The sequence below is a fragment of the Schistocerca cancellata genome, chromosome 10 (genome assembly GCF_023864275.1).
Source record: "Schistocerca cancellata isolate TAMUIC-IGC-003103 chromosome 10, iqSchCanc2.1, whole genome shotgun sequence".
Lineage (NCBI taxonomy): Eukaryota > Metazoa > Arthropoda > Insecta > Orthoptera > Acrididae > Schistocerca > Schistocerca cancellata.
The window spans coordinates 74,299,212-74,315,119 of record NC_064635.1 but is presented as its reverse complement, the minus strand read 5'-3'; the positions used below and the strand labels follow the sequence as shown (position 1 = coordinate 74,315,119).

At 45.5% G+C, this 15,908-nt stretch overlaps 1 pseudogene; it reads right to left on the bottom strand.

Annotated features, from left to right (window-relative positions):
• Positions 1 to 55: 55 nt before the first annotated feature.
• Positions 56 to 173, bottom strand: LOC126107198 (5S ribosomal RNA; annotated as a pseudogene).
• Positions 174 to 15,908: the final 15,735 nt, after the last annotated feature.

Below are 15,908 nucleotides of genomic sequence, written 5' to 3'. Positions count from 1 at the left end.
ATTCGGTCGAGTAGCTCCTCAATTTGCATCACGAGGCTGAGTGCACGCTGAAAAATGGCAACAGCGCATGGCGGCCTGGATGGTCACCCATCCAAGTGCCGACCACGCCCGACAGCGCTTAACTTCGGTGATCTCACGGGAACCGGTGTATCCACTGCGGCAAGGCCGTTGCCTACATTCTTGACTTACACTCTTTTTAATCCGAGCATATCGTTTTTTGGTCGTCCACTCCTAATATTCTCTCTTGCTTCTTGTACATATTGTGTATTACCAGTCTCTCCCTATAGCTTATCCCTAATTTTTTCTGAATTTCGAACATCTTGCGCCATTTCACATTACTGAATGCTTTCTCTAGTTCGACAAATCCTATGAACGTGTCTTGTTTCCATTATCAATCGCAACGTAAGAATAGCCTCTCTGGTGCCTTTACCTTTCCTGAAGCCAAACTGATCGTCATGTAACACATCCTAAATTTTCGTTCCTATTCCTCTGTGTATCATTCTTGTCAGGAACTTGGATACATGAGGTATTAAGCTGATTGTGTGATAATTCTCGCAACTGTAAGTTCTTGGAGTCTTCGAAACTGTCTGGATGATATTTTTACGAAAGTCATACGGTATATTGCTGGAGTCATACACTCTACACACCAACGTGTTGCCACATTTCCTAATTATTTTAGTAATTCTGACCCGCGTTACATCACACATGAACCTCCGAACTGTGGTCTTTTTTTCGTATGTGACAATACGTTGTTGGCAACGGCCTTGCCGCAGTGGCTGCACCGGTTCCCGTCAGACCATCGAAGTTAAGCGCTATCGGGCGTGGCCGGCACTTGGATGGTTGACCATCGCAACCGCCTTGCCCTGTTGCCATTTTTTCGGGGTGCACTCAGCCTGGTGATGCCAACTGAGGAGCTACTAGACCGAATAATAGCGGCTCCAGCCAAAGAAAACCATCATAACGACCGGGAGAGCGGTGTGCTGACCACACGCCCTCCTATCCGCATCTTCATCTGAGGATGACACGGCGGTCGGATGGTTCCGATGGGCCTCTTGTGGCCTGAAGACGGAGTGCTTTCTAATACATTGCTGCCTGAAACGTCGGCGAGTGCGACGCTGACATGATAGAGTGCCACTACTTTGAACCATTACAGGGGGAGGCTATATGCCCCTTTGAGACACATTTCAAAGTTCTTCGTACCAATGGCATACAATTGCAGGGTTTTGAAAAAGTGATCCACTAATTGGGCAGTGCAGTGCACACTACTGGCCATTTAAATTGCTACACCACGAAGATGAGGTGCTACAGATGTGAAATTTAAACAACAGGAAGAACATGCTGTGATATGCAAATATTTAGCTTTTCAGAGCAATCACACAAGGTTGGCGCCGGTAGCGACACCTACAACGTGCTGACATGAGGTAAGTTTCCAACCGATCTCTCATACACAAACATCAGTTGACCGGCGTTGCCTGGTGAAACGATGTTGTGATGCCTCGTGTAAGGAGGAGAAATGCGTACCATCACGTTTGCGACTTTGATAAATGTCGGCTTGTAGCCTATCGCGATTGCAGTTTATCATATCGCTACATTTCTGCTCTCTTGGTCGAGATCCAATGACTGTTAGCAGAATATGGAATCGGTGGGTTCAGGAGGGTAATACGGAACGCCGTGCTGGATCCCAACGGCCTCGTATAACTAGCAGTCGAGATGACAGGTATCTTATCCGCATGGCTGTAACGGTTCCTGCAGCCACGTCTCGATCCCTGAGAAAAGAGATGGGGACGTTTGCAAGACAACAACGATCTGCACGAAGAGTTCGACGACGTTTGCAGCAGCATGGAGTATCAGTGAATTACTTATAGATGTTGACTCTGAAATTATTGGTATATCTGAACACTTCTTAAATAAGGAGATAATTCAGAGGCTTCATTTACCAGGATACAGGTTGGCTGGCAGCTTTTCTAGGAGCTCTTTGCGGTGTGGAGGAGTAACCATGTATGTGAAAAACGGTATCCCATTTGAGTCAATTGATGTTTCAAAGTACTGCACTGAAAAGGTGTTTGAATGTTGTGCAGGTGTGGTTAAATTTAGTGGAGCTAAACTTCTTACTGTTGTTATTTATAGATCCCCAGACTCCGATTTCACAACGGTTTTGCTAAAGCTAGAGGAGGTTCTTGGTTCACTTTATAGGAAATACAAAAAGTTAGTTATATGTGGTGACTTCAATATAAATTGTATTAAGTGATTGTGCAAGGAAAAGGATGCTGGTAGACCTCCTTAATTCATATAATCTTATGCAAACCGTATTCTTTCCAACGAGAGTGCAAGGGAACAGTAGAACAACCATAGACAATATTTTTGTTCATTCGTCATTACTAGAAGGGCAGTCTGTTAGCAGAATGGTGGATGGCCTTTCAGATCATGATGCACAAATTTTAAGTCTAAAAGATTTTTGTGCTGCAACGCAGGTTAAATATAGTTACCAACGTTTTAGGAAAGCTGATCCAGTTGCTGTAGAGACTTTTGTAAACCTTATCAAGGAACAAGAGTGGCAAGATGTTTATAGTGCTGATACAGTAGACGATAAATATAATGCTTTCCTCAAGACTTTTCTCGTTCTCTTTGAAAGTTGCTTTCCGTTAGAACGTTCAAAACAGGGTACTAGCACAAACAGGCAGCCTGGGTGGCTGACTAAAGGTATAAGAATACCTTGTAGAACAAAGTGGCAATTATATCAAAGCGTTAGAAACAGTCACAATCTAAATGTAGTAGCCCATTACAAACAATATTGTAAGGTGCTTAAAGTTATTAGGAAGGCAAAAAGTATGTGGTGTGCAGATAGAATAGCTAAGTCTCAGGATAAAATTAAAACAGGACCAAACTGATTAGGTCATTGGTCCCTAAGCATACACACTGCTTAATCTAACTTTAACTAACTTACGATATGGACAACACACACACTCATGCCCGAGGAAGGACTCGAACCTCCGACGTGGGAGCTCTGATTTCTCTTTTTTATTAGAGCCACCATTTCTGCCTATGTAGTAAGCATTCGGTGGAGAAAATCGCTGACTGAAATTCCGTAAAAAGATCTCGGCGCAGCGAATAACGCATTTTTTTCAACGAATGCCAACCCAGCTCATGTATTATATATGCGACTCTGTCTCCCATGTAGCGGTACTACCGTTTGGGATAGGGAAAGTCAGTCTTGGTGCAATATTTCTGAGTGCGCAAGTTACAGCCAGGCGCAGGCCTGTTCACAGTGAGTTAGGATCACAAGCAGTTGTGAAGTAAAATAGAGGCCGCAGGGGCGTAGAACCGCCGGAAAAAGTACACTCAGAGGGTTTGCATGGCGCAAGTCACAGGCAGAAGGGCCCATTGGCCAACCTAACAAGGGAATGGTCAGACTTGTCATGTCGAAACCTGTATTGCTTTTTTTACCACTCTGAGTTAACATTGCAAGAAATCTGTATGCAGAATTTTAGCTGCTGACATGACCTGGAAGTGTATAAACAATTTTATGAAGTAAGACATTATTGTCGCATGGTTTCCGCGCTTATAACTGCCTCTTGTACAACCCTGACCTCTCTCGCTACGTTATACCAACGCCATCTAGGGACAAGGTGGCGTTAGCTACGCGCCGCTCTCTTGCCACAGCAGTGATAGAGCTGATTCCCCCAGTGAAAGCGATCTATGATTGTTGTGGGCTGGCATGAGAGCCAGCCCGGTATACTAGAGGAAGCCGAAAGGCACGCGTTTTAGCTCACGCAGGCTGGCGTGAGGTCTGGAACAGGACAAGGAAATTAGACTTTAGCAAAGAACGTACGTAGCTGCTGGAATACTTCACTTTAATCCATAAATGGCGAACATCGCTCTTGACAGTACATGTTTTACAGCATCAATAGTAACTGGTAATGGCGCCTTGCTAGGTCGTAGCAAATGACATAGCTGAAGGTTATGCTAACTATCGTCTCGGCAAATGAGAGCGTATTTTGTCAGTGAACCATCGCTAGCAAAGTCGGCTGTACCACTGGGGCGAGTGCTAGGAAGTTTCTAGTCCTGCCGTGTGGCGGCGCTCGGTCTGCAATCACTGATAGTGGCGACACGCGGGTCCGACGTATACTAACGGACCGCGGCCGATATAAAAGCTACCACCTAGCAAGTGTGGTGTCTGGTGGTGATACCACATTCCTCCCCCGCAAATCGGCGGACGATTGTCGCATAAGGCTTCCGCCCGCCGTGGGGAGGAACCCATGTTGACGTATGCGACGAGGTGGGGGGCCTAACAACAGGCGAGGCTGTGCCACCCGCACCCTGCCATTCGGACCGAGGGGAGCTAGGAAACGCCTGAAAACCTGCTCCAGGGTGCACGCCAACATGCGGTGTATGCGCCCAAAGAGGGACAGGAGGGGCCGAAGGGTCGACCTCCATCGGGCCGGGGCACCCGACGGGCGAAGACGACATATGGTCCGGAGCGGGCAAGAGTTCCATGGCGGAGGAGAACCGGTCACGGGAAGCGATCGGCGGCGCGTGACCCAGGGAGGCGCCCTGCGGTTGCAGCGACGCGTCCACTGCGGGCGTCGCCGGCGGGAGAACAGGCGGCGGCGGCGGCGCGTCGCCATGGGGCAAAATAGAAGGCAGCGTCGGTAACACCTGGGGCTGAGGCGAGCCCGGTAGATGGGTCCCCGGGGCGTTGACCGGACGGCACCGCTGCTGAAAGCAGACGGCGAGCGGCAGATCCTATGCGACGACAGAGGCGCAGCTGATTGAGATGCCGACGCACCTCACCAGAGGCCCCCAAAACCAGATACATAGCGCGGCCGAGGCAGCGAAGAATGCGCCCTTCGAGGCAACGCCGTGAACCTCGATAGTTGCGGTAGAAGACAACGTCGCCTGGGACAAAAGCAGGTGTCTGCCGCTGCACAGGAAACTGATGCCGCGGATGTAGCAAAGACATCAAGGTTCGATGATGGCGACCGTGGAGCAACTCAGCCGGCGAGCGACCATCTCGGGGCTGAGAGCGATACGAGGACAAGAAGAGCAATAACGCGTCCTCCCGAGAATGCGACTCTTTCAACTTCAACATCTGTGACTTGGTCCTGACCAGTCGTTCAGCGGCAACATTTGACTGTGGCGAAAACGGCGCGGACGTCAGATGTTGAATACCATTGGCCTTGCAGAATGATTGAAATTCTGCGGACATGAATTGTGGGCCATTGTCGGGAACAATAGTCTGTGGAAGACGTTCAATGCAAAAGATAGCAGATAAAGCTTGGATGGCGGCAGATGACGTCGTGGAAGACATCTGGACAACAGAAGGAAAATTACTGAATGAATCTACCACAACCAACCACCGAGCATTCCAGAATGGACCAGCAAAATCGATGTGTACTCTTTGCCAAGGGGAAGTGGCTTTTGGCCATGCAAAGAATTTCCGCGGTGGTGCTGATTGTTGTTCGGCACACACCATGCAAGAAGACCACATTTGTGTAATCGCGGCATCGATTCCGAACCAAGTACAGTGCTGACGAGCAAGTTGTTTCGTTCTCACTATACCCCAATGTCCTTGGTGGAGAAGCTGTAAGACAGAGGAATCTAACGAACGTGGGACCACGACCCTGGACTGATCATTATTAGAACGCAACAGCAAAACACCACGTCGTACAAAAAGTCTCTCCTTGTGAGCAAAAAATCGGCGAACCAACGGATCTCCGATCCGTGACTTTGACAAGGGCCATTGCTTAGCAACAAAACGCAGAAAGGTAGCAAGGACAGGGTCGGCAGCTGTGGCTGTAGCTACACGACGAAAATCAATCGGAAACGATTCGACCACGTCATCGGTTTCCGAATCAATGAACATGCAAGCAAGTTCGGAGGAATCGAATGCTCTATCCTCAGCAACAGGCAAACGGGACAACGCATCGGCGTTTCCGTGCTTGGCAGTGGACCGATACAAGATATCGTAGCAGTACTGCGAGAGGAAAATAGACCAGCGAATGAATTTCTGCGCTGTACGTGGATGTACAGGTTTGGTCCGATGAAAAAGCTATGTCAAAGGTTTGTGGTCTGCGATGATGGTAAAGTGACGACCATACAAGAACTCATGAAACTTTGTAACACCAAATACGAGAGCCAATGCTTCTTTCTCGATCTGTGAATAATTTCTTTGCGCAGACGACAGCAATTTGGACGCAAAGGCAATAGGGCGATCATGCGATCCATCTTTGTGCGCAGGCACAGCACCGATCCCGAAATCCGATGCATCCACCATCAACAAAAGGGGCTTCTGGGGATCGAATGGCGTAAGGCAAGTATCGGAAAGCAACGCCGATTTCAACTGGCGAAAGGCGCGTTCGCATTCCGTCGTCCAAACGAACGGAACACCTTTACGGCGTAAGCGATGAAGCGGAGCTGAAATGGAAGAGGCGTGTGGGATATATTTATTATAGTAATTTATTTTTCCCAGCACACTCTGTAGCTGCTTGAAATTCTGCGGCGAAGGCAAGTCTTGGATGGCACGGAGGTGCTCTGGGCTGGGATGTATGCCTTTGGCATTGAGTACATGTCCCAGATAGGGTAAGTCACGAGCAAAAAACACACATTTGTCCTTCCACAAGCGAAGACCATTTTGTCGCAAGACCTGAAATAATGTTCTGAGATTGGCTAAATATTCTTCTTCCGTCTTTCCGTAGATCACAATATCGTCCACATAGTTGGCTGCAGGAGGGACCGACGCACAAACAGTTTGTACGTATTACTGAAACAATGCAGGCACGAATGCACACCCGAATGGCAGTCGTTTGAATCGATACAAACCAAGATGCGTGTTAACCACCAAAACGCGCTGGGATTCTTCGTCCACCGGTATTTGCAAATACGCATCTGCTAGGTCCAACTTCGAAAAATATTTACCCAGGCACAGTTTATCAAAAAGATCTTCCGGGCGGGGTAAAGGAAAAGTTGCAGTCACTAGTTGTGGATTCACTGTTGCCTTGAAGTCCACACAAAGTCTCAATTTTCCGAAGGTTTTGGTAAAATTACTAAGGGTGATGCCCAGAGAGAAGCCTGCACACGTTCAATTACACCTTGTGATTCCAAATCGTGTAATGTTTTTGCGACCTCATCACGCAATGCGTGGGGAACATTGCATGTTCTGAAAAATTCCGGTTGCGCGTTTACTTCCAGTTCCAAATGTGCTTTATAGTTCTTAGCGCAACCGAGGCCCAGTGCAAAAATGTCTGCAAATTTTTCACATAGACGAGAAACACTGGCTGAAGGCACAGTCTGGTTCACTGATAGGACCTGATTGACTATAGACAAGTGAAACAACCGAAATAACACTGCAGAAGAAGAACGAAGGACGTAAAATGACAAAAGTTTTGTTTGTCCCTTGTTTGTTGCAAGAAGGCTGCACTGTCCTAACACAGGGATCACATGACCTAAATAGGTACTTAACATTTGCGGCACGCAACGGAGGTGTGCCCAGCAGTTTGTAAGTGTCTTGATTGATCAATGAAACTGCAGCTCCGGTATCGAGCTGGAATGGTATCACTTTGTCGTTAGTGTCAAAGTCCACAAAAAGTTTATTGTCCTGCGGACGACAAGAGCGACTGTCTCGTGCAACGTGAACTGACACTGGTACAAAATCACTTGCGACTTGACGGGAGTGACGGCGACGTCGACGCACACTATTTGTGGGACGAACACAGTCACTGTTAGAGAGAGTGGCACTGGGCGGAGTGGAATTGACTATATGAATTTCCATGGGCGAAGTTTCGCGAGCCTTGGTTCGATTCTGATTCCGGCGCGAAGCAAAGGTCCTGGAATGGTTTTTAGCTTCCAATCTGAGCATTTTCTGGCAAACACTTTGAACATGTCTTTTATTACAGTAAAAGCAAATAGCTTGGCGTGACGGGGAATTCTCACGCGAATGTCTAGTAGCACACTGCGGGCATGATTTTAGCACTGCACTTGCTTGCTGGCGTGGTACACGTGGCTCGGAGCCTGGCGGCTTTGGCGAGGCCGGGCGCGAGGACTGTTTACTGTTCCGTGCCGCTCGCCCGGCGGGCCGGTTAAACTAACACACGGGTGGCGAAGTTTCAAAAGATTCTTGAGCAAAATCAAATGTGTCTGCCGATCCAATATGTCCATCACTTGTTGAAGGGAGGGATTGACTAGTTTCAAAATCTGTTCCCGTATACGAACATCAGAAACGTTCTGTGCAATTGCATCATACACCATAGTACTGGAATAAGGGAGTCCACATTGACACTCAAAAGCACAATCCCTAGTAAGGCCTTGCAAGGTTGCAACCCACTCCCGATTAGTCTGACTGCCGTACGTTTTGTATGAAAGAAGGTATACCTTTTCGCAACTACATTGATTGATTCTTTGAAATAGGCACCTAATGCAGACAAAATTTCGTCGTAGGACAGAGTTGCTACATCGCGTCGGGGAAATAATTTGACTATCACACGGTATGTGGCGACCCCGACGGAAGATAATAAAAAAGGCTGCCACTCATTACCTTGAATTCTGTAGGCGGCGAGATGGAATCCAAATTGGCGTGACCACTCCGTCCAGCTTTCCAGTGCAGAATCAAAAGGATGAAAAGTTTGTGCAACTGCGGTTGTAGCTGAGTTAGCGGTGGAGCGGTGGCTGCCGCATCGTTTTGCATTGCACGTTGACCCTGGACGAGCTGTCCAAGGGCATCCATTAAGGCTGATCCTGTAAGCGATAAAATTCGGACAGTACATCTGGAGATGGTGGCAAAGCCATTACACAAGGAAATCAGGGCAGTATAGTTACGAACGCGGTGTGGCCTCGTCGCCAAATGTTGTGGGTTGGCAAGAGAGTCAGCCCAGTATACCAGAGGAAACCGAAAGGCACGTGTTTTAGCTCACGCAGGCTGGTGTGAGGTCTGGAACAGGACAAGGATATTAGACTTTAGCAGAAAACGTATGTAGCGGCTGGAATACTTAACTTTAATCCATAAATGGTGAACATCGCTCTTGACGGTACATGTTTTACAGCATCAATAGTAACTGGTAATGGCGCCTTGCTAGGTCGTAGCAAATGACGTATCTGAAGGCTATGCTAACTATCATCTTGGCAAATAGCGTATTTTGTCAGTGAACCATCGCTAGCAAAGTCGGCTGTACCACTGGGGCGAGTGCTAGGAAGTCTCTCTAGTCCTGCCGTGTGGCAGCGCTCGGTCTGCAATCACTGATAGTGGCGACATGCGGGTCCGATGTATACTAACGGACCGCGGCCGATTTAAAGGCTACCACCTAGCAAATGTGGTGTCTAACGATGACACCACAATGATAATTAAACATTCGTTGACACATATAGCTGATACGTTATCTACAACATTCTTTCCAAATAGCTAAGAAATAGACAATTAAATATACGGTTTACAACACGTCCAAATTTTATTTCTTGTAATTACCGCAAAAATGCGAAATATTGATACAATGTTCAAAACATAGGATTTTTGTGCACCAAGAACATACAAGCAAAGACGACATATGACAGCCCTGCGAATCACAGACGTTGTTAGATGTCCGTAGACAAAACTGGACTGGTGTTAGGAATGAATCAGGCCTAGTATCAGTATATTTCGAGGAGTGCCACGCATATTTAATCAATTTCTGAAACCGTGGGGAGAAAAATTGATAATGTACTACTGATTGCAGCTTGCGAATATTGTCACGGTGATAGACAGGAAATTGCAGTGATCTGCACACAATAATTTTCTCTGTTAGTTTTCTGTAAAATGCCTTCCACTGACGAAAAAATTCTGTCTAAAGGTTGAATTACGTTCGTCGTGCCGGGTGGAATCTGAAGTATCTCTACTTCTTTGTCAGGGTGGGCTCGAAATACAGCTTTTAATGAATCAGACCTTTTATGACCTGACCACGAATCTAGAAGGAGAAGAGATTTGTTCCCGCAGAACGGAAGAAAAGCATGATGCATGAAAAGTGTAACGTTTTCATTTCCCCTTTTTCCAGACTTCGATGCGTCTACCACAAGACTGTTTGCGTAGAACATTGTTCTTTTGACACGTAGTCCAAAACGTCCGGTTGGTTCTTGAAGACACACATATAGTATAGGCAGCAATGAACCATCCAGACTAATTATGGGCATTATAGTGTATGAATGGTTGAGTGCAGTCGTGGACTGCGCAATCGCCTCAATATGTTTTTCCCCTTTGAATGACAGTGTTCTTTTCGCACGCATTTCTTTTTGAAAACCTGACTGATCTGCATTGTACACGTACGATTCACTAAAACTAGCGATCTTATTTTTTGCATTCGTAAGAAAGGCTTCTATCATTTCGATTTGTGTCACTTCATTTTCCGACCTGTTTTTCGATACAAATTCTGTTATTTTTTTGCCACAATTTTATGTGATCTTTTGAAGCGACTAATCCAACTTTGAGAAGCTGTAAATTCTTTAGCGCCTACCGCGTTAGCAATCTCTAACGCCCAATCACGCAAAGTTGTATCGCTGACACTTAATGACTTGTCTGGCATCGGTAAATAGCTCAAAAACACGCGCATTTATCTCCGTCGCAATTTCTTTTTCTCTTATGTCGTCCAACGACTTCCTTTTTCCATCTATACAATTCACATTCAGAACGGACAAAGCGATACTTATTTTGAACAGTACTGACACGTAGGCGTTTCTTACCACTTTCGTTCAACCAGTACGTCACCGCTTGGGTAATTGTAGTTGCTGATGTTACTTTCGGAGATGATTGATGATGCTACGTGGCACTATCACTCGAAGAGTCTTCTTGAGTGCAACTTGTGTCGGTGTCTTCGCCGTCTGTAGATTCACAGTCTGCAATATCGAGTGTTTCAGTTGTTTCTAGCGACATGTCTGCGCCATTTGCATGCTCGTCTAGAAGTTTAACAACCATGTCGCACAACACAGTCTTCACGGGTGTTTTCTTTTGATTGCTTCATTTGGCGTCTGTGGTATATCTCCATGGCAAGCAGCAAAACATTTACAGGGTTCGCCATCACCTGTGAGGGGAGATTGAATGTTCACCGTAAAGTGGCTTGCGGAGTATAGATGAACGTGTACTGAATATCTTTCACATCTATAACCAGTTTCAGGACGGTATGTTTCGAAATACGTACCAGAAATTAAAAGGACGTGCATGCCACAGAAACGAATATTCGTTTCCCCTTTGCACCAAAAACCGTGCAGCGATATTTCTCTTTGGTGAACGCCGCGATAAGACGGCCGCACTTCCCGACCATGCGCACAACGCCCGCGACTCGCCATTTCCAGGGGTGGCCAGCTGTCACTGCAAGCGCCAAGCAGGAAACACAGCCATGTTCGTGATTTTTTTTTAGGTGACTTCCAGCTCATGTCAGCAGCTACAATTTTGCATACGGATCTCTTGCACAGTTAAATAACAGTGCTAAAAAAAGCAATACATGTTCCGGCATGACAAGTCTGACCATTCCCTTGTAAGTGTTATGAGTATGTCATGCGGAGTGGCGTGTTTAGCAAAACACAGGCGCACAGCCACATATAAATAGGTACTGGTTCACTAACAAAGCATTCAAGTGTGACAGCTCTCCTGGAAACACAGCCATGTTCGTGATTTTTTTTAGGTGACTTCCAGCTCATGTCAGCAGCTACAATTTTGCATACGGATCTCTTGCACAGTTAAATAACAGTGCTAAAAAAAGCAATACATGTTCCAGCATGACAAGTCTGACCATTCCCTTGTAAGTGTTATGAGTATGTCATGCGAAGTGGCGTGTTTAGCAAAACACAGGCGCACAGCCACGTATAAATAGGTACCGGTTCACTAACAAAGCATTCAAGTGTGCCAGCTCTCCTGGATGGCGGGGCGTGTCACGCCACCAGCCACATGCAGCAGTAGATGGGGCGCCAAAGTTCCTGTCCACGACAAGTCGCTGGTTCGATCCTCTGAGGCCAAAGTGGGGCCATCAAGTGTGACAGCTCTCTGGTGGCGGGGCCTGTCACACCACTGGCTACACACAGCAACAGATAGGGGGCCAGTGTTCCAGTCCATGGCAGGTCGCTGGTTCGACCCTCTGAGGCCAAAGCGGAGGCATTCAAGTGTGACAGCTATCTGGTGGCAGGGTGTGTCACACCACTGGCTACACACAGCAGCAGATGAGGCGCCAGCATTCCAGTCCATGGCAGGTCTATGGTTCGACCCTCTGAGGCCAAAGCGGAGGCATTCAAGTGTGACAGCTCTCTGGAGGCGAGGCGTGTCACACCACCGGCTACACACAGCAACAGATGGAGCGCCAGCATTCCAGTCCACAGCAGGTCACTGGTTCGATCCACTGAGGCCGACACAGGGTCTGTAGCCAGCCAGCGACGGGCCACTCCACGGCTTGCTACTGTGGGTAGTCGTCTTGGCTCCCAACATCCACTGGAGACATCCAGGGCAAGGGCTCCAGATTCTGATGTGTGCAGCGATCCGACTGCGGCTCCCAGCAATTGGCACTGAGGCAGCAGGGGTGAAGACCACTGAGTCGACTGTCAGTGCATCCTGACATCGCTGCCATACAAGACCGACACACAGCAGTGCGTGCATGGATCACTGAGGCAGCCATTCCATGCCAAGCCATTTTGAAGTCAGTGAAGTGGTGTCCTCAGCATTGTGGGACCTGGTGACGCAGACCGAGGTGAACGCGGCAATGCAGTTGGAAACAATAAATCACTTGGAAAGCTCGGACGAGTCTTAATACAGTGCCTTTCTACCCATTCCCGCTAAATTTGGTGTTGCTGTTACATTCAGTGGCAGAAGTTACCCCTAACCCCATATTTCGCGATAATACAAAACGATCTGACCTTCTTTAAACATTTTCGATGTCCTCCATCAAACATATCTGAAGCGGATATCATACCCTTCAGCAACACTGTAAGGTGCGATGGACAAGCGTAGTGTAGACAATCTCTTCAGTAGGCCTGTTCCTTCCTCTAAGTTTTCTGCAAATAATTCGCAGCCTTTACTTCACTTTCCCCATAACATCATCTGCTTTATCCTGCCACTTTAAGTTATATATAATTGTAAATCCTAAATATTAACTATAATTCAAAGCTTTCAGACCTGTGTGATTTAATTGGCAATCAAAAGTTAGTGGATTCATTTCAGTACTCATGTGGCTGATACACTTTTCATTATTTAGAGTCAATTGCCATTTCTTCAGGCCATGCAGATATGTTCTATAAATCAGTTGGTAATTGTTTTTGTTCATCTGATGACTTTACTACAAGGTAAATGACAGCATCTGCAAACAGTCCATGATGACAGCTCAGAGTGTCTCCTAAATCGTTTATATAGTACAGGTAGAGCAGAGGACCTGTAATATTTCCTTGGCGAAAGCCAAATATCATTTCTATTTTACTCGATGATTTTCCGTCAGTTACTATGAATTGTACCTTTTCTGGCAGTAAATCATGAATCCATTCCCTAAATTGAAACGTTACTCCATAGGCATGCAATTTCTTTGGGAACTGCTTGTGAGGAATAAGTCAATTGTCTTCTGGAAATCTAGAAATATTGAATTAATTTGACACAGCACTCGCTACAACTAGTGAATAAAGAGTGTTTCCCAAGAGCGATATTTTCTGAATCATAGCAGACTGTTTGTCAACAAATCGTTTCCTTTGAGGTAATTAATGATGTTGGAACACGTATACGTCCCAAATTCTACTGCAAATATACGATAGTGACAAGGGTCTGTAATTTAGCAGATTACTCTGATTCCTGTACTAGAGTATTGGCGTGACCTATGCAACTTTCCAGTCTTTTAACTAGAGATCGGTTGCATGTGCCTGCTAAGTATGCAGGTATTGCATCACCGTTTTCTGAAAGAAACTAATTGACATATAGTCTGGACCGAAACTTGCCTTTAGTAAGTGGTTTAAGCCGCTTCGCTACACCTAGGATATCTACTTTTAAGTTACAAAAAATGCTGTTCTTGATTCGAATTGTGGGCTGTTTACTTTGTCTTCCTTGTGTAGGAACTCTTCTTTAATGGCATTATCATCGGTAACATTGCTATTGCTATCGTGCAATGAAGGCATTGATTGTATCTTGCCGCTGCTGTACTTTACATATGACCAGACTCAGTCTCGCTTTTCTGCCAGACCTCGAGACAAAGTTTGATTCTGGAAACTATTAAAAGCATTTCGATTTGTAGCCTGTGCTAAATTTCGATCTTCAGTAAAACTTTTTCTTGGGGATAATAATATTCTCACATTACTATCAAAATTCCATTGCTCTTCAATTTAAAATGCATCATTGTGTTTTTCTTTTTTTTCTCTCTTCGTCTTCTTCTTCTCACTATATATTTTAGCGTTGTTCAACCCTTCATGTAATCCTTTTAAAGGAGTCCGCATTTATTGTCTGTGGCTCCTGTGCGTCACTGTTATGCTTAATATTGTGATTGCTTTCTACAATCAGAGTTTCTGTGGCTTCCAAGGAGCGCGGCTTCTTCTTATAGTAATGATATCTCATAATCTAGACTCCGTGAGATATTAAAAAATCAAAAAGAAACAAAGAAAGGTTTAAATCTAGTTTCCCCTTCTTACGTACATTCATCCCTCGTTGCCAGACAAAAGTTTGAAAGAAGGAGAATTTTTACATAATATTTGCTTACGTCAGAGCGATGAATAACCTGACAACCTACAGACGAATAGTTCTAACAAATCTTTAGGGAGAAAAATTCCTCAGTAGTGCATATGTTAAAGTCACGGACTTGTTGCTTATAACATTTTGAATTTTGTCATCTGAAACCTTTGGATGGCTCTCATAGATTTCAAAAGAATCTAATGTTTATGTACAATGTGGTGTTACTTTCCATTTATTTCTATATTTGCTGAACGTGTTTCCGGATTCTTCAATTGGCTTCGCACTTTGATAACTATAAAAGAATGATTCTCATTGACAAATAGTTCAACAACTCTGTTCTTTGTTATCTATGCCCCCGACCAAGCTCGGCTTTCGTCAGTATATATCAGGCAGAAGGAACAGATAACATACCAACAGAATTTCTAAAATCATAGAAGGAAGAGGCAACAAAACGACTGTTAACGTTGGTATGTAAAATATATGAATTTGGCGACATATCTGGTTTTCGGGAAAATATCATTCACACAATTCCAAAGACTCCAAGAGCTGACGAGTGCGAGAATTATCGTACCGTCAGCCTAACAGCTCATGCATACAAGTTGCTGGCAAGAACAATACATAGAAGAACGGAAAATAAAAGTGTGGATATGTCAGATGACGATCAGTTTGGCTTTAAGAAAGGCAAAGGCCCCAGGGTACAATTCTCACGTTGCGGTTGATAACGGAAGCAAGACTACAGAGAAATTAAGACACATTCATAGGATTTGTCGACCTGAAAAAAGCGTTCGACTAAGTAAACTGGTACAAGGTATTCGAAATTCTGAGAAAAATTGGGGTACTCTGTATGGAGAGAGGGTAATATACAATATGCAGACCAGCCAAGAGCGAATAATTAGAGTGGACGTCCAAGAACGAAGTGCTCGGATTAAAAAGGGTGTAAGGCACGGATTTAGCCTTTCATCCATAAAGTTCAGTCCGTACATCGAAAAAGCAATGAAGGAAATAAAAGAATAGTTCAGAAGCAGAATTAAAATTCAAGTCGAAAGGATATCAATGATACGATTCGCTGATGACTGCTATCCTGAGTAAAAGTGAAGAAGAATTATACGATCTGCTAATTGGAACGAACAGTCTAATGGCTACAGAATATCGACTGAGAGTAAATCGAAGAAAGACGAAAGTAATGAGTAGTAGCAGGAATGAGGACAGTGAGAAACTCAACATCAGCATTAATTGACACGAAGTAGATGAAGTTAAGGAATTTTGC